The sequence below is a fragment of the Pantherophis guttatus genome, chromosome 12, assembly GCF_059756535.1.
Source record: "Pantherophis guttatus breed Tessera chromosome 12, ASM5975653v1, whole genome shotgun sequence".
NCBI lineage: Eukaryota > Metazoa > Chordata > Lepidosauria > Squamata > Colubridae > Pantherophis > Pantherophis guttatus.
Genome location: NC_142074.1, coordinates 7,578,219 through 7,598,442, shown reverse-complemented (window position 1 = coordinate 7,598,442; position 20,224 = coordinate 7,578,219).

Here is a 20,224-nt window from a genome sequence, read left to right as displayed (position 1 = left end):
CAATCATCAGGAGATGGTGAGTTCTGGTCCCACCTTAGCCATGAAAACTAACTGGGTGACCTTTATTTATTTATTTATTTATTGGTTCGATTTATATGCCGCCCTTCTCCGGAGACTCAGGGCGGCTTACAATACATTAAGCAATAGCCTTCATACTTATTTATTTATTTTTATTTATTTTATTATATTTCTATACCGCCCTTCTCCTGCGGGACTCAGGGCGGTGCACAGCCGAGATAAAACATAACATATAAAATTTAAAAAACAGGTTAAAAACAATTAAATAATTTCGGCCCAGTAATTAAAATAACCGTATTAAAACCAAATTCAATTAAAACTGAGAGGATGGGATCAAGCCAGCCCAGCTAGATGGAACAAGTGTGTCTTCAGGGCCCGACGAAAAGTCCGGAGGTCTGATATCGTGCGTATCTCAGGGGGCAGGTCATTCCAGAGGGCAGGCGCTGCCACAGAGAAGGCTCTCCCCCTGGGGGTCGCCAGCCGGCACTGCCTGGCCGACGGCACCCTGAGGAGGCCCTCTGTATGAGCGAACCGGTCGGTGGAAGGCTATCGGCAGCAGAAGGCGGTCTCGCAAATACTCCGCAAATACTTTTATATATACCTGCTTAGTAGGGCTTTCGGCCCCTCCTAAGCGGTGTTCTTCTTTATACAAAGTCAGCTTATTGCCCCCAACAATCCGGGTCCTCATTTTACCTACCTCGGAAGGATGGAAGGCTGAGTCAACCTTGAGCCTGGTGAGATTTGAACTTGCAGTAATTGCAGGCAGCTGGTGCTACTTAACAGCACTTTAGTCTGCTGCGCCACCAAGGCCAGTCCTTCTCTCTTAGCCCAAATCACTTCACACAATTCTCATTGTGAGGAAAATATGTATTGGATACGTTTGCCACCTTGGGTTGTTTGAAAAATAATAAAGGCAGGCTACAAATGAATAAAATAAAATGAATGAAATAAAATAATAAAAAATAAAATAAAATAAAATAAATAAATAATAAAATTAATAAAATTAATTAATTAAAATAATTATTAAATTAAATTTAAAAAAGAAAAAGAAAGAAAGAAAGAAAGAAAGAAAGAAAAAGGAAAGAAAAAGAAAGAAAGAGAAAGAAAGAAAGAAAGAAAGAAAGAAAGAAAGAAAGAAAGAAAGAAAGAAAAAGAAAGGAAGGAAGGAAGGAAGGAAAGAAAGAAAGAAAGAAAGAAAGAAAGAAAGAAAGAAAGAAAGAAAGAAAGAAAGAAGGAAGGAAGGAAGGAAGGAAGGAAGGAAGGAAGGAAGGAAGGAAGGAAGGAAGGAAGGGCCCAGAGTGAGCAAAATAACAAACTAAGATGACTTTGTTTCTCCAGAAGATGGCAGCATGTCCACAAACATGGTTGTGTCTTGCTGGAGCACAGATGGAAAAAAGGAGAATGAGGGATGTTGTCAATCAGTGGGAGCGACTTCAGTAACAGTAACAGAGCTGGAAGGGACTTTGGCGGTCTCGTCCAACCTCCTGCTCTCAACCGCTATTATTTCTGATAAATGGCTTATTCAGTCTCTTCTTAAAAGCCTCCAGTGATGGGGCACCCATAACTTCGGAAGGCAACTTGTTGCACTGATTAATTGTTCTCACTGTCAGGAATTTTCTCCTCAGTTCTAGGTTGGTTAGTTTCTTGTCCTGCCTACAGGTGCTTTGGTAAACAAATTGGCTTCCTCTTCCTTGTGGCAGCCCTTCAAGTATTGGAAGACTGCTATCATGTCACCCTGGTCCTTTTTTCACTAGAACTGTGATGGCAAACCTATGGCACGTGTGGCACATGTGGCACACTGAGCCTTCTCTGGGGGGAGGGCAGCTGTCACCTCAGCCCAGCTCTACCACGCATGTGTGCACGCCTCCTGCTGGCCAGCTGGTCTTTGGGTCTCTGCTGAGCATGCGTGGGGGTGAGGCACATGCGGAGGACACGTGAGCATATGCGCAGGGGGTGGGGCACATGCACGGGGCGCAGAGTGCATTGCATTTTGGGGGTTTGCACATGTGTCTGTTTTGGGCCTGGAAAGTCTCCTGAACCAACCTGGAAGCTAAAATGGGGCATGGGGGGCAGCAGGGCGCATGTATGGGGGCACTGGGATTGCATTTTGGGAGTTCGGGCACTTGCACGTGCATACTTTGGGCACTTGGCAAGTGCCATCACTGCACTAGAAGGTTTAAAGATTGCTTAAGGATCCCTGAAGTATCCCTGAAGTATCCTGCTGAAACAAAGGAAGATGTAAAAAATAATCATGGATTTGTGGAGGTGTAGATGTACACAACACCCCAATGCTTACCAGAAAGCTGCCTGGAGTCACCCTTTAAACCGTAGTGCATATCTTGTGTAGAAGGTTCTAACATGAATTGCAAGTTCTGTAAAAATCAAATTAACTCTCAGGACCTGGAAATCTGCCCAGCCCTATCATAGAATGATGGGTAATGCAAATACAATGGTGGTTACCAACTTTAGTTTCTGTTGCTTCACATTTGTTTTGCCTTTAGGGAACGGCAGGATTGTTGAGCCACTGAATGGACTGGAAGTATTTGGGTTTCTTTTTTCCCCAGGTAAAAAGAAGCAGCTTCAAAACTGGTTGGACTTCTTAAAGTGACACTAATCCTATTGTTGTTGTTGTTGTTGTTGTCATTTCTACCCATCAGACTTAAACTTGGTGAAGTGGAATTCCAAAAGTAACTGTCGGTATTAATTTTTGGTTTTATTTATAACAGATATTATTTGCTTCCTTTTCACCTAGGAACTATTGGCATTCATAGAACCCTAGAACTGGAGGAGAACCAAAGAGGTCATAAATCTGAACTCTTAGTTCATCCATGAATCCTTCTTAAAGCCACCTAGGCTGATAGCTGTTAGCCTAGGATTGAACACATCTTCCTTCCTTCCTTCCATTTCTAGAGCTGCCCATCTCAATGAATGATTCTGGGGGCCTTAAAATTGGTGGGGAAAACACTCATTCCTTTTCTTTGTTGGTTCTACTATCCAGTCACTCTTAGTGTTAGAAACTGTTTTCCTAGCATTCACCTCGATGTTTCTTTCTCATAACAAAAAATGAACCAAATTTCAGAAAATAAATGAAATTGCACAATGTAAAGCCATAAGGAACCCAGCTGGCTGCCTTTACAAAATGTGCTAATCTCGGTTGGTATTAAACTTGGTTAGTTGGGGGGTTGTTTGGTCTTTCGATGGCTCAGCATGGGATCCATTTCATTGGTTGATTGCTCAATGCATTGTGCAAACCCAGGAAATGGATGAAATGGTTTGCCACCAGAAGTTGTGGGTTGCTCCATCACTGGGGGATTTCAAGAAGAAACTGGACAGCCATTGTATATAAGGTCTCCTGGTTGAGCAGGGAGTTGGACTAGAAGACTTCCAAGGTCCCTTCCAACTCTGTTCTTTTGAGATGATCTGACTCTACCCTTGCCCAGTGAGGGCGGACAAAGATGCTTTCACATTTTTGGGATGAATTCATTCTGATTTTCTTCTATCACCATCACCACCCAGCTGCCATAGTTCACTCGGTGGTGCATGGAGGTAAAAGAAGGAGATGGGCTGGCACTGAGGTTCTTTGCTGCAATCCCGTTTTAAGAGTTGGGCTTGAGACCACCCAGCTGTGTTATTTTCTCCTCTCCAGTTTGCAAAGCTGCTGCCTGGGGCCTACGTGGGCTGGCAGAAGGAGACACTTCCTAAAGCTCGCTCAGCGAGTAACTCTCTCATTCTTTTAGAAAAGGGAGGGGAAGATTCTTTAAAAATCAAAGACCTCTTTGAGGATTTCTCCCCCCAAAACAAAAACTTTTCTTATCTTTCCAGATCTGAAAGATGGGGCGGGGGGGCTCCTGTTTCTTAAGTGGGCTTGGGGGTGGCAGGGTGATGGTGGAGAAATCCCTGCTTTGAACAAGTGGCCAAATCTCCAACTTTTTTACCTTGCACAACCTCTGGGTGAACTCCTGGTGTGAAGGTAGAACCAGATTCAGGTTAAAAAGGTGATTCTCTCCCTCTTCCCCCCTCCTGGTGCTGCATCCCACACTGATGCTTGCATGCACAGATCCACTTTGTTATTCAAAGTGTATGGAATTTCCTAGTAGGCATTCTCCTTGCATGAGTCATCAAGCCACATGAGCTATAAGGGAGCTTGCTTTCGAGAGGAGCTCCTCCTTGGAGAAAATGGGTTCTAATTCAGGATATTTTTTTTCCTGCTGTTGGGTGGAAGATCTCTCCTTCCTCCACAGCCCATTATTGCACTGCAAAAGTGCAGGCTGTTGAATAAGACATTTAAAAATCACAAACAAAATGTGTGCAAAGTCCCACCAAATCAAAATAGTTTTTTTTTAAAATCAAGTACCTGTGTTTCCCCAAAAATAAGACTGGGTCTTATTTTCTTTTGGGCCCCAAAATAAGCACTAGGGCTTATTTTGGGGGATATCTTGTTTTTTGGGATATCTTGGTTTTTTTCCCCCATGTACAGGAGCCCCACTTCTGCTTGCTTGTGGGGGGCAGGAGACTATGTGGTGCATCAGTGCTGCCACCACAAGGCAGGACAGTGGAGCTGCCCCACATGCCCTGCACTGGCTTACCTGAGGTCCCCTGCAGCCAGGCCATCCATGCCCTGACACCTGCCTTGCCTCACAGCTGCGGCACCAGCACACTGCTCGGCCTCCTGCTCCATTGCAGCTGGGAGAAAGCAGAAGTGGGCCGGTGGCCATGTGGCCTCCTGCTGCACATAGCTGCTGGTGCTGCTGCCGTGAGGCAGGTGTCAGGACGTGGATAGCCTGGCTATGGGGGCCCTCAGGTAAGCCAGTGTGGGGTGCATGGGGCAGGTCCACCACCACCCCATCTCACCTTGTGGCCGTGCCACCATGAGCAACCAGATGGAATGGGCAACCGGCCAGCTGTGCAGGCTCTTAAGTAGGGCCTATTTTGAGGGTAGTGCTTATATTAGGTGCACGCATAAAAACATGCTAGGGCCTTTTTTGGGATAGGTCTTATTTTTGGGCAAACAGGTTATTTTAAGGAGGGGTTCTTTCATTTTATTCTGTTGTTCTGTTATGGCAAAATGGGGAAGTTCATGATCTTCCATTTAACAGAATAACAGAGTTGGAAGGGACTTTGGAGGTCTTCCAGTCCAACCTCTTGCTCTAGCAGGAAACCCTATGCCATTTCAGACAAAAAGTTGTTCAATCTCTTCTTAAAAACTTCCAGTGTTGGAGCACCCACAACTTCTGGAGGCAAATCATTCCACTGATTAATTGTTCTAACTGTCAGGAAATTTTTCCTTAAAGTTGCGTCTCTCCTTGATTAGTTTCCACCCATTGCTTCTTGTCCTGCCCTCAGGTGCTTTGGAGAATAGCTTGACTCCCTCTTCTTTGTGGCAGCCCCTCAAATACTGAAATACTGCTATCATGTCACCCCAGGTCCTTCTTTGCATCAAACTAGACATAACCAATTCCAGTAACTATTCTTTTATGTTTTAGCTTCCAGTCCCCTAATCATCCTTGTTGCTCTTCTCTGCTCTCTTTCCAGCATCTCAACATCTTTTTTTATATCATGACGACCAAAACTGGATGCGATATTCCAAATGTGGTCTTACTAAGGCAGCATTCATGTGATCTTGATTTGATAATGCAGCCTAGGATTGCATTGCCTTTTTTGGCAACTGCAGCACACAGCAGGCTCATATTTGAATCTTATTTCTAGTAGAGATTTATTTGATGGGCCCTGACAAGTAGCTTTGGAGACTATAGGTAGTCCTTGACTTACAATTATTGTTTAGTGACCATTTGAGCATTACAATGGCACTAAAAAAAAGTGACTTACGATCGTTGCAACATCCCCATGGTCATGTGATCAAAATTTGGGCACTTGGCAACTGGCATGTATTTTTTCTTAACAATAACAGAGTTGGAAGGGACCTTGGAGGTCATCTAGTCCAACCCCCTGCTCACGCAGGAGACCTGTACTAGGGATTCAAACCACTGAACTGACGACCTTTCTGATCGACAAGCTCAGTGTCTTAGCCATTGAGCCAAGTCAGTTGCACTATCCTGGAGTCATTGATCATCATTTGTGACCTTCCCATCTGGCTTCCAACAAGCAAAGTCAATAGGGGAAGCCAGATTCACTTAATGACCACACGATTCATTTAACAACTGCAGTGATTCGCTTAACAATCATGGGAAAAAGGGAGAATGGGGCAAAATTCACTTAACACCACCTTGCTTAGCACCAGAAATTTGGGACTCAGTTGTGGTTGTAAGTCGAGGACTCTCTGTATTTTATTTCTTCTGCAAGCAAGTGGTCTTCCCCTAATGGCTGGGGGCACCTGAACGATACCATATAATGTTTAATAATTAGCATTCTTGATCCATTTTCAGCTTTCCCTCTCCCACCTCTCTCTCCAAAATGAAAAGTATGTTTTAAACTGGAAAAAATAAAATTCTGTCCTGCATGATAATTTACAGCAAGGTCAGGCTGTTCCTTTTACAAAATACAGTTATGACTTAATTAGTTTGGCTCATGTATCTGTTTATAAAAGAGATTAGATACTGGAATGAAAAATATTAAGATACTGGATACTGTAATGGAATTATAGTTATGCTTTAATTATATTCCAAGCAGTGTACCCTTTTTTTTTAAAAAAAAAAAATGGGACTATCAAAATATTGATGAAGCAATCAAGGTATAACTGACTGACATGGGGATAATGCGATTTGTTTTTAATAGAAGTGAAATGTTTATATTTTAGGACCCTGATGTTGAAGAGAATTTTACAATCCATACATTTAACCTGCAAGAATCTTGGCATGTGATTATATTAAAAAAGTGAATTTAGTGACTTTAAATCAATCCCACTTATCGTGTCTTTCTCTTTGCATACAAAGGAAGAGGGTGTGCTATTTCATGGGAAAAAAATGTAATAAAAATGATACTAAGGTTGCCCTACGGGCCTGTATGTGTGTGCATGGATAAATTAACACAAGCAATAGCAATAATATGAGGGGTCCTCGGTGCTCTCTGAGCTTGCTTGCTTTCTTGCAGACGTTTCATTACCAAACTTACTAACACTGTCAGTGCTAGTAAGGAGTGCTGGTTGCCAGTTTGTATTCTGGTGGCCTGCCTGTCTGGGGGCAGTCTTAGAGATTCTTTGGTTGGACTGTTTGCTCTTGGCTTCTTGATTTGGGATACTGTTTACTTGATTGTTGGCCTGATGTTAACTTTGGAGTTAATTTATGCTGATCTAGGTGCTGGGTGCTGGTGGAGAGGTGCTAGGGTCTTTTTGTTCCTTTTTTGGGCCGGGTGATAATCTCTCTAATTGGTCCTAAAACAACTACATGGAATCAGCATACCCAACTGAAGCCCTTCAAAACATCGTAAGCAGACCAACAACCCCAGAAGAAAAAAACGAGAGTCATCTGTAACATACAGTGTAAGGACTGCAACATTACAACCAGTATGTAGGACAAACAGACAGAAGACTGGCAGAACATATCTACGAGCTAGCAGTCAGGATGAAAAGTATTTAATTTCACAACATATAGACAGACTTAGCCATAGTTTCAATTGGGAAAATGTGACCATCCTAGACCAAAAATGCCAGGGAATATCTAGAAGCCTGGCACTCTGACAAATCCACCATCAATAGACACATAGACATTAACAACATTCATTTTCATTTCATTTTTCATTTTATTAAATTTGTATACCGCCCTACTCCCGAAGGACTCAGGGCGGTGAACAGCCATAAAATAAAACATATAAATACAAAATTTAAAAAGAGATAAAACAAATTAAATAAATTTGGCTGAACCATTTTAAAACCCCAATTTAAAACCAAATTTAAAATTCCCATTTAAAAAGAGGAAAAGTTTAGGTCAGGCCAGCTTGATGGAATAGGAACGTCTTAAGCGCGCGGCGGAAGGTACGCAGATCTGGAATCCTCCGTATCTCGGGGGGGAGCTCGTTCCAGATTGTAGGTGCCCCCACAGAGAAGGCCCTCCCCCTGGGGGCCTTCTATAGACTATGGCAAAAGAGACCATAGCCCAAAAGAGAGCAAAAAGACTCCAGCACCTTTCCACCAGCAATCAGCACCCAGATCAGCATAGATGAACTCCAAGGTTAACATCAGATCAACAATCAAGGAAACAGTATCCCAATCAAGAAACACCCCTCCAAAAAAACCCAGCAACAAACAGCCCAACCAAAGAACCTCTAAGGCCGCCCCCCCTCCACCAACACTGACAGGCAAGACACCAGAATATAAACTGACAGCAAACAGCACTCCTTACTAGCACTGATGATGTTACCAAGTTTGGGTAATGAAACGTCTGCAAGAAAACGAGCAAACTCAGAAAGCACCCAGGATCCCTCATGTCAACCCTGAGCTACAAATATTCTCCTTTACTAATACCAATAATAGTAGCCCAATTACAATTAATGACTTTTAAGTTTGTAAAAGTACACCTTGACACTGCATAGTATATATCCTGCATGTTCCAGTAATAAATCTTGCAAAGTTAATACGCTTAAATGGAACTGGGCACTGATTTAAAATAGGCTCCAAAGAGTGATGTACAACAGCTTGTAAACAAGGAGTTGTTCCACCAGACTTACTTGGAAAGGAGAAATTGCACTTATAACTTGGCCCTTAGGCAAAGCCTTTTGTGTCTGTTCAATGAATTACAGTCGTTTTCACAGGCATATTTAAGGCCTTTGCTCTTCTGTTCTGGCAGAAGCAAATTCTGCAAACTATATTGAGATCTCTGCAGATTCTTATCTTCACAACAAGGCCTGCAAGGAGGTTGCTTTCTTTAAGCTAGGGGTCTCCAACCTTGGCCATTGGATTTCAAATCCCAGAATACCTCAGCCAGCAGCTGGCTCAGGTATTCTGGGAGTTGAAGTCAGAACCAGAATCAGAATAGAGCTGGAAGGGACTTTGGAGGTCTTCTAGTCCAGCCCCTTGCTCAAGCAGGAGACCCTAACCATTGCAGACAAGTGACTGTCCAATCCCTTTGTCAGATGTAAATGCCTTATTCTCTAATGTGTAAATAGTGTACAGACAGGGTATCAGGGGTTAACTTATTCTTCACTTCTTAATGTATTCATAATTCACCACTCCCACATATAGCTCCACCCATTGTATATATAAGGAGCTACCTACACCCTTTCCCTCGCTTCTATCTGTGAATATTCAGTGAATATAGAATGCCTAATGTAAATAAAAGAATATATAGTTAAATCTTTAACTCTTGCTAATCTTATTGAGTCTGATCCTGAAAATATTGCAACAAATTGGTAGCAGAGGATGGTTAATTGACTCAATAAAAAACTTTAAAATGTCTAAGAAAGATAGGCCCAACACCAGGGCCTACAGCAAAGAAATGGAAACGGAACAAGAAATAATCAACGAATCCACGAATGCAATTTCGAGAGAATCCGAAGAATACACCACTGAAGACGAAGAAATAATTGATGACCAGGAGGAAATCGAAATAGAAAATAACGAACTCAGGTCAGAGATATTAAAACTATTAAAAAGCCAGAAGAATGATGAAAGCCTCATCGCGAACCTCCAAGATATGCTGAAGAACAGCGGAGCAGCGAGAGAGAAAAACATCACCAATGAAAAACCTAAAGATCCAAAAATAGTGAGTGATATGACTGCGGAGAAAATCATTACAAAGAAGAAAAACGATGATCCCGCGCGAAAATTTGAATGGCGGCCATCTTGGTTTCAACCGGCCTCCAAGATGAACGAAGCAGAACCAATCAGCAAGCTCAATTCAAAATTTCTGGCGCGAAAAATGTTATCAGACAACGAAAACGAAAAAGAAGATTCAAACACCTCAGAAGAATCAGAACCAGAAAGTGAGGAAGATCCAACAAAACACCAAATAAAATCAGCGATGAAAACGCTCTTTGCTGCATTTGGGCCAAAACTGAAAATTACTAAAAAGATGCCGAAAAAGCGAGCGAACAAGCCAATGCCTCAAGACCTGCCCGCTCCCATCCTGACTACTAGAGCGCTGACGCCAGAACCCAGAGAGCCCTGCCGATACCGCCCTACGCCGCAGACCGAAGCAAGCACCAACGCTCTCAATAGAAGAGGAAGAACAGCCACCGTCGTCAGAACCCCCAAAGTCGAACCAGAGACCGACTCATCTGAAGAAGAGCAGAGCGAGCAAGCCGCAATGAGGAGAACCTTCCACGACGACGCCGAAGAAGAAATGAGCAACGCGCATGCGCGAAACTACGCTGACGATCCGGGAAGACATGAACTGGAGAGAAGATCATGCAGACTCGTAGCGAGCATCCCCACGCCGTTTTGCAATTTTCTGCATTTACGAGACCACGGACTACCTCAGGTTGTAAGTAATGGACCCAATAATGTCGGAAATTTACCCAGTGACTTCCCAAAACTAAGGGTTGATGGCATTAATTTACAAGAATGGTATCAACAGCTCCAGGTTGTCTTTATGAAGGAAAACTTACTGTTTTTTATCACTAGTCCCCCAAAAAGACCTTGGACACTAAAAATAGATTGTTTACACCATAGAGCTTTTTTCTTAATAATATCTAGTGTGTCTCCTGCAATGTATCACAGCATTAAGCCAAATTTGACTGTTTCAGAAATTATTCAATGCATGTTTAATTTGTTTCACAGTGACAGTGTAGCTACCACCACAAGGATATCTAAAGACTTCTTTTCATCTAGGATAAAACCAGGGGTTTCCATAAGTGAACATTTAATATCTTTGAACAAAATAAGAGCTGAACTGCATTTGAGGGGGGAGGTGATTTCAGACCAAACAATGAAAAGTGTTATTATCAACTCACTTGATCCATCATGGGACAATTTTATGTCACATTTAGACACAATCAATCTAGGATATTTATCCATAGAAAGTCTATCTAACAAATTGATAACAGAAGATAATTCTAGAAGGAATCGTTCTAACAATCACACAGAACATAAACCATATAGGAAAGTAGCTTTCCAAGAAAAATATAGTGGAACATTTAAATGTCATAATTGTGGATCCAGGGAACACAATAGAAGAGACTGCCCAAAATTCTTAAAAGAAAGATATAGATCAGAATACAGAAACAAATACGATTATAGACAGCCTTCCATAGAAAGGCATAGATATAGGAGCCCACCAAATCACAGAGAGAATAGAGGGGGCAGAGACAATTCAAAGGATAGAAAGTCTGGTTCACTGAATGGATTAAATAAACAAGACAACACTAACATACAACAAAGTGAGAACAATAATTGGCTTATTGATTCTGGAGCAACTAATCACACCACTAATAACAAAAGTATATTGTCTTCATTTGCAGAAGATAAATTTGTAATTAAGGTAGCTAACCAAGAAAAGGTTCAAGTATTAGGTAGAGGAAATGTAACCTTGCCTGGTCTAAGAAAAATAGAGGGGGTATTACTAATACCTGAAATACCTCATAACATATTAAGTGCCATAAAACTAAGCAGAGATTCTGACATTAACATTGTCTTTTCAAAAGGAAAGGCAACTTTGGAAAAGAATAAAATAAATGTAGGCACTGTGGTGACTAAAGGAGGCCTACCTTATCTGATAACAAAAGAAAAATGGTTACATAACATTGATTCAAATATGGAAGATTGTATTGAAATAGATGATGAGAATGTTAGCAACAGTGACAATGATGAATGTAAAATATCTCATGATCACACAGATGCACACAACGATAAGAAGCCAAAGATAGGTAAACCAATTCATGATGAGTGTGCTCACATATTGCATAGGAAGTTAGGACATGCCAGTTTTCCTGTAGTGCAAAAAATGACTGAACACGCAGAAGGTGTTAAAATAAAAAATTGTGAAAATTATCTGGAATGCTCAGTATGTAAATCTACAAAACTAAAAACTAGTCCCAGGCCAAGAAAATCTACCAGATCAACTAACAAAATTTTTGATTTAGTACACATGGACTTAGTTGGTCCATTAACTCCATCAATCACTTATAGAAAACGTTACTTCCTGACAATAGTGGACGATTATAGCCGCTATGGATTTGTTTATACATTAAAACACAAAGATGAAACATTTCAAAAATTTAAAGAATTTTACAAACGCATAGAAACACAACACAACATCAAAATAAAACAAATTATGACAGACAGAGGATGCGAATTCATGTCTAAAGAATTCTCACAATGGTTAAAAGACAAAGGAATGTTACATTACACTTCTAGTCCATTTTCTGCGTTCCAAAACGGGATTGCAGAGAGAAAAAATTCCACATTACAAACCATGATTAGATGCACATTGGAAGATGCTGGCTTAAGCAAACAATTCTGGTCAGAAGCCTTACATTATTCAAATTACACACAAAATAGAACATGGTCCAGCATTGTAAATAAGACACCATATGAAGTGATGTATAATAGAAAACCAAAATTAGCACACATGCACATATTTGGAGTCACAGCAGACGTACACATACCTAAACAATTAAGAAGAAAGGGAGAAAATGTGTCCAGAAGACTCAGATTTATGGGATATGAGACTGGCACTAAAGGATACAGATTCATTGATAGTAACAACAAATTTATAGTCTCCAGAACAGCTGTGTTCCATGAACAAGCTAACTGGTCTAAATTACATCTTAATGAGATATTCCCAAATAAACATGAAGATACAAAACCTCATGAGAAAGAGATTATAGAAAAGCAAAATATCAACAAATATAAAAACAAAACCAAAACTTGGACAAATAGCCAACACAAAATAAAGACAGACACACTAACAAAAAAGGAAGCAAGATATTTGCATGATAACGATAGTAAACCCGAAAAAATCATTAGAAACACCAGAAATCAAATGCCAAATAAATACAAGGATTATGTAATGCACATGGATGATGAACCAACAACACCCAATACATACGAGGAAGTGTTAAAACTTCCTCACGAAGAAAAGGAAAAATGGGAATTAGCAATGAAGAAAGAGATGGAAAGTTTACAAAGACTAAATGTATTTACACCTGCAACTGCACCTAAAGATAAGACAATTATTGGTACCAGGTGGATATATAAAATTAAGAATTTAGAGGGAGGAAATACTCTATACAAAGCTAGATTAGTTGCACAGGGTTATGCACAGAAATATCCGGAGGACTATACTGACACGTATTCCCCCACTGTAAGAACAGAGAGTGTCAAAACAGCTCTAGTGGTAGCATCAGCACTCAATCTTGATGTATTCCAATATGACATACAGACTGCGTACCTACACGCAAAATTAGATAAAGAAATATACGTGAGAGCACCTCATAGTCAATACACAAACAGAAATGAGACTTGGTTGTTAAACAAGAGTTTATATGGGCTAAAACAATCTGGTAAACGGTGGTATGATTGCTTAGTAAAAGTACTTAAGACCATGGACTTCAACGCTACCACTGCTGATAATTGTTTCTTTGTCAAGAGGGGTGATGATTACATTGAATTTGTATTGATTTATGTGGATGACATTTTATACATAGGAAAACATAAAGAAAGAAGAGAAACTTTTGTGACTAAACTAAATGAGCATTTCTCATTGAAATCTTTAGGCAAGGTAAACAAATACCTTGGTGTCCAAATTAATAAGACAAAAAGAGGATTCAAACTTACCCAGAGAGATAAGATCATAGAACTTTTAAATAAATGCAACTTAACCAATGCCAAACCTTGTGATACCCCTATGCAAACTGACTTTCTAAGAAATTCTGATGAATCTTCTCCCGAGTTCAAGGACAATACATTCTATAGATCAATCATAGGTTCACTCCTTTACATATCTAATTGGACTAGACCAGATATCGCTTTACCACTCAATTTATTATCTAGGCATGTCAGCAAACCAACAATGTATCACTGGGAAGCTGTTAAAAGAATTTTAAGATATCTAAAAAGTACACTAGACTTTTGTTTAATGTTAGAGCCTAATGATATTAAAGAACCAAAGCTTACGTGTTATGCAGATGCAGATTGGGCTGGAGACACTTCATGCAGAAAAAGTACATCTGGTTATGTATTTCTCTTAAACGACTGTCCAGTTTACTGGTACACTGGTAAACAAGAACTAGTGGCCACTTCAACGACAGAAGCGGAATATGTTTGTTTATCCAAAGCCGCAAATAACCTTGTATGGTTTAATGATTTAATTTCAGATGTCTGGAAAAAACCTGCTCTGCCCTTTGTTATGCATGAAGACAATAAAGCAGCCATTGAAATATCTAGATCTGATGCCATTGGACAAAGGTCCAGACATATAGATATAAAATTTAAACATGTGAGACAATTATCTCAGGATGGATTTATTAAAGCAGTGCATTGCGACACTTCAGAACAATTAGCTGATATATTGACAAAGCCTTTACCTTCTAAGCAGCATAAATATTTAACCTCTAAGTTGTATGTTTTGTATTGTCCTGAATCTGAGTGTAACTGGTGTTGTATAACGAATCGGCATTTAGAGGGGGATTTGTCAGATGTAAATGCCTTATTCTCTAATGTGTAAATAGTGTACAGACAGGGTATCAGGGGTTAACTTATTCTTCACTTCTTAATGTATTCATAATTCACCACTCCCACATATAGCTCCACCCATTGTATATATAAGGAGCTACCTACACCCTTTCCCTCGCTTCTATCTGTGAATATTCAGTGAATATAGAATGCCTAATGTAAATAAAAGAATATATAGTTAAATCTTTAACTCTTGCTAATCTTATTGAGTCTGATCCTGAAAATATTGCAACACCCTTCTTAAAAATATTCAGTGATGGAGCCCCCACAACTTCTGAAAGCAAGTCGTTCCACTGGTTAATAGTCCTCACTCTTAGGTAGTTAATTCCAGGTTGATTCTCTCCTTGGTCAGTTTCCACATCTTGACTTGCACCTGATGATTATTTATACTTCTTCTAGATATTCCAATGTTCTCCTCAATCCCATTTATCCACCATTATCCTCCAGTGCTTCTACCCCTTCTACTGTGCCAAAGAGAATAATTTCTCCTAATCCAGCATCTACTCATAACATATGACCAAACTCTTTGAAAAATGTCAATAAAACGTGTCAGAAATTCACCAGGAAACACTGTGACCTACAAAATAAATGAGTCCTGGCTTATTAAATATCCTAAGTGAAGGAGCAGATTCCCACGCATGTGTGCAAGGGAGGCTTGGTAATACAATGTCATCATTCAATTGAAAAAGAAAGCAGACTTATAAATATAACACTGCTTTTTCCCTAAGAAAAATAAAACACAGAGAGGTTGGTTCTGCCAACTCAGTTGAAAAATAAGCGGTGGCTGCAGGTAATAAGAAAGTGGGTTTCTGTAGTTAAAATTCATAAATCTGTCACTGTTCAGAGTGCAAAGGGCTCACCCATCAATGCAGACATGACAGAAAAGGAGAAAGAGCTGGCATTTTAAGCGGCTACAGATCAGCAAGCCCACCCAAAATGGTCTCACAAGGGGGTGAAAAAATACAGAGCTACTCATCTGAAAAAATAAAGTCTGTAAATGTTAGACAAGTTAAGTCTCAGGAGAGAAATGGCCCATCTTTTGAACAGGGAAACCACAGCCTGAGTCTCCATTGGCCTAATTTGATCATTGGTCTGGAATTACCATTTCACTACAAGATGGTGAAGGTACCATCTATCTCATTCTGCTCTGTTGGATGAAAAATTATGTTGCTCCCTTGGTTGTTCATCTCTACTTTAGCCTGTAGTGTGAAGAGATGGCAAAGGGTGGAGGCATAAGGAGGAGGGCATTTAAAGAACATGGATGTAATCTTGACATATATTCTTGGGATCTGGCAATCTGTGGTTTATCAATCACAGTCTTAAATGGAAGTCTTAAAGTCTTCCTCCATCCTCTGCTAATGTCTGCTGAACCAAAACTAATAATTGTTTTTTCCTTTGATTGGGCTGTCTAAAACCTGAACTGGTCTGTAGTATCAGTATTGTCATCTCTGATGGGGAAAATGATGAACATGGCCAGCACTTCTCCTGAAACATCATGTTTATGGCATTCCAGCATTTCCTCAAAACAGCTCAAGACAGCTTTCTATGGGATACACCTTTGCCATCAAGACTGCCTGCAGTATAGTCAGGGTTTTGTTGTTGTTGTTATATTCAAGAGGGGTTTGAAGTACATGTTTGCTTTCCATTTCTCACTGTATGACCGCAGCTTAATTCGATCTTAAAGCTGTTTCATTATGAAGTCTCTTGTATAAGGTTCACTCTTCTCCGCTGGACCAGGAAGGCAGTTAATGGTAGATGTAGAGACTCTGGGAAGAGTGCAGAAAAGAGCAACAAAGATGATTAGAGGGCTGGAGCCTAAACGTATGAAAACTGGTTGCAGGAATTGGGTTTGTCTAGTCTAGTGAAAAGAACTAGACCACACCTAGAATACTGCATCCAGTTTTGGTCACCACACTATAAAAAAGATGTTGAGACTCTAGAAAGAGTCCAGAGAGGAGCAACCAAGATGTTTAGGGGACTGGAGGCTAAAACATGATGAACTGTTGCAGGAACTGGGCATGGCTAGTCTAGTGAAGAGAAGGACCATGATAGCAGTGTTCCAATATTTGAGGGGCTGCCACAGAGAGAAGGGGGTCAAGCTATTTTCCAAGGCACCTGAAGGCCAAACGAAGAACAATGGATGGAAACTGAACAAGGATTCAACCTGGAAATAAGGAGAAATTTTCTGACAGTGAAAGCAATCAACCAATGGACCAGCTTGCTTTCAGAAGTTGTGTGAGCTTCATCGCTGGAAGCTTTCAAGAGACTGGGCTGCCATCTGTCAGAAATGGTGTAGGGCTGTGATGGTGAATCTATGGCACGTGTGCCAGAAGTGCCACGCAGAGCCATCTCTCTGGGCACATGAGCAATTGCCCATTGCTCTTCTGGTGCGCTGGCCAGCTGGTCTTCACGTGCACGGGAGCGCTGGAAACCAGAAGAGCAGTTGCCCGGTGCACATGCGCGCATCGGGAAGATGATCTTCCGGTTTCCGGCACATGCATGTGCACCGGCCACCTGGTCTTCCAGTTTCTGGCGTGTATGCGCACGTGAAGACCAGCTGGCCAGTGCACATGTACATGCTGAAAACCAGAAGATCATGTTCCCGGCACGCATATGCGCGCCAGGCGGCTGCTCTTCTGGTTTCTGGCATGTGCATGCGCATGCTCCCGTTTCAGCACTCGGTGCCAAAAAGGGTCACCAACACTGGTGTAGGGTCTCCTGCTTGGTCAGGGGGTTGGACTAGATGATCTGCAAGGTCCTTTCCAATTCTGTTAATCTGTTAAAAAACTAGTGGTGATATGATCAGTGTTCCAATATTTGAGAGGCTGTGACAAAGAAGAGGAGTTCAACCTGTTCTCCGAAGCACCAGAAGGCAAGACAAGAAACAATGGATGGAAACTAATCAAGGAGAGGAGCACCCTAGAACTAAGGAGAAATTTCCTAACAGTGATAGCAATTAACCAGTGGAAGAGCTTGCCTTCAGAAGTTGTGGGTGCTCCAGATTTGGAGGTGTGGGCAGACAAGGCTATGGAACAAGAAACGCATTTTTAAAAGAAAAACACACCATCAGCCCTCTTCTCTTTATGAAACTATATGACTTCCCATCTCTTTTATTTATCTGTCCATCCATGCGGCCAATCCCATGGGGGGGGGGAAATTCTGAAGAAATTGGAAAGACAGACTTCTACATAATCTTAATGAAAACCTGACAGGGAAATTATCTCTTAAGAAATTGGAAAGGCAGGTTTCTACAAACATTTCTAGGTTAGACCAGGGTTTTTTTTAAGTCCAATTCTATTTTTTTCATTCTGTCTTTCCTCTAAGCACCAAATTCCCACTCCTGTTAGTATTTTGGGGGGAAACCCCTCCCTGAAAGAATAGAATTCTTTCTTGGCCAAGTGTGATTTTTTTTTTTTTAATTTGATTTATATGCCGCCCTTCTCCGGAGACTCAGGGCGGCTTACAATGTGCTCAGCAATAGCCTTCATCCTTTTGTATATTTATACAAAGTCAGCTTATTGCCTCCACAACTGGGTCCTCAATTTACCTACCTTAGAAAGGATGGAAGGCTGAGTCGACCTTGAGCCTTGGCGAGATTCGAACCTGCAGTAATTGCAGGCAGCTGGTCTTAATAACCAGCTTAATAACAGGGTGCCTTAGACCACTGTACTACCAAGGCTCTTGGTGATTGGATACACAAGGTGCATAAACTCTCAAAGAAACCTCTAAAGGGGAGGGTCTTTCAAACAACTGGTCCTCTTAGAGAAGTTGTCCCTCTGCTCTGGAGAGGAGCCTCGTAAGTAGCCAGAAACTCACCAACGCCATTGAAACTCTGAAATAAAAGTGTTGACCATCGTTTTCAGGTTCAGTAAATCATTTCAAAAGCAGAGCCTCTTCAGCAGTACTTTTGCTCAAAAAAAAAAAAAGTTGCAACCATTATCCAACACTGTTTGGATAATGTGCCTTGTTTATTTACTGCTCGCATGACTTTCTGCTACGTAGCAGGAGTGCTTCCCCCCTTCCTAACATATGCTGTCTGCTATAACATGAGGCCGGGAGAAAGGGGAGCTGTCTGCATGGGCTGTTTCATCTGGAAAGCATGCAGTACACGGAGTGACTTTGCTGTGGGTTACGATTTTAATCTTTGGGAGAAAGAGAAAGGTTTGCCTGTTTCCGCCAGAGAAAACAAAGTCCAATTAGAAAGAAAAGCCCTGTAAATATTTCCTGTTTTAATTCCAGAAGCACCTGGAATTAACTGCATGCTTCAAAAGCTAACTGTATTGAATGATACGCAAACACATAGAATATGAATTGCTGTGTTTGGTTAATACCCTAGGTGGTCTCATGGGAAAAGTTTACTAATCACTTCTGTGACGTTTTCTGTCCAGGATAGGATTCTGCCGTAGGAAAGACAAAAACCAAAATGCTTTGATTTTGCTATCAGTACTTTTTTTCTAAACAATTAAGGGAGTGCAGATTGGTTCTGCCTTTTCAGCATAGGTTGGGAGTGAAAATGTCTCAAATTCAAGATTTGGGAGGGTGGAACATAATTTCTAGTGGCTCTAAAAAACTGGGTTAAAATACAGAGGGTGTATTTGATTAAATATATGAAGAGTCCTTGATGATCTCCGAACTTGGCTATTTTCTTGCTGAGTTGTTACCTAGTTTGGGCAATAAAATGTCTTCAAGAAAACAACCAAACTCAGAAAGCACCAAGTACCCCTCATTTCAACCATGAACTACGAATAGTCTCCTTTATCAATTAAATTTATTCCAGGAAGAAAAGAATCAGCTTTGTCTTCATCTTGGTTCAGCTGTATGCCAAGTCAGGTAAGGCACACATTTGATTTGTTTTGCAGCTTTCAATCTGCAGGGCTGACTTTAGCGTTGTGGCAAGATTAAGGCAAGGTATCATGATGAGCACTTAATACGTCCGGATCAATCTTCCGGCATCAGAGGTCTTAAGAGATTCTTAAAGATCCTTAAACCTGCTAAGTTTAGTCCAGCAGAGCTAAAGGAACAGGGAAAGGGAAAATCATGTTTGTCCCGGTGATTACACCATTGTCTAGTGGGGTGGGGGGTGGGGGAGTTCTGTAAGATCTCCAGGAAGATCTCCCCCCAACCCCAACACATAAACCCAAGGATCAGAGCTGAAGTCAAGAGTCCAAATAGCTGCAGACATTTTCAGAAACACAGATAGAGGAGGATCTCTTCAAAGGTTGAGTTATATTAGATGCTCAAAGTTTTTCCAAATTGCACAGTTAACATTGTCTCCAGATTTCCATTTTTCTTTCCATAAGGCTTTTCTCCAGTTCCAATCATAATTTGTAAGGTAAAAGAACATATATAAGCCAGCTTTTCTCAGAAGCTGGCACCTTCTGAATTGGTTAAACCGTGGTTCCTATTTGGCCATAGCCAGAACTACCTTGGAGAAGACGGTTGAAGAACATTAACAATGATTAGGAGAATCTAAATTGTTTTAGTTCTCTGGGGATATAAGGCTTGTGGCGTCTATCAAATGTATAGTCCTAGTAATGAAAACTGTTTGGAAAGCTTGAATCATCCAGCTAAAATGGTGAAAGTTCTTACACCATTTTCAGATAGGAGACAACTCCTATTTATTGATTGATTATAGGCTATTAT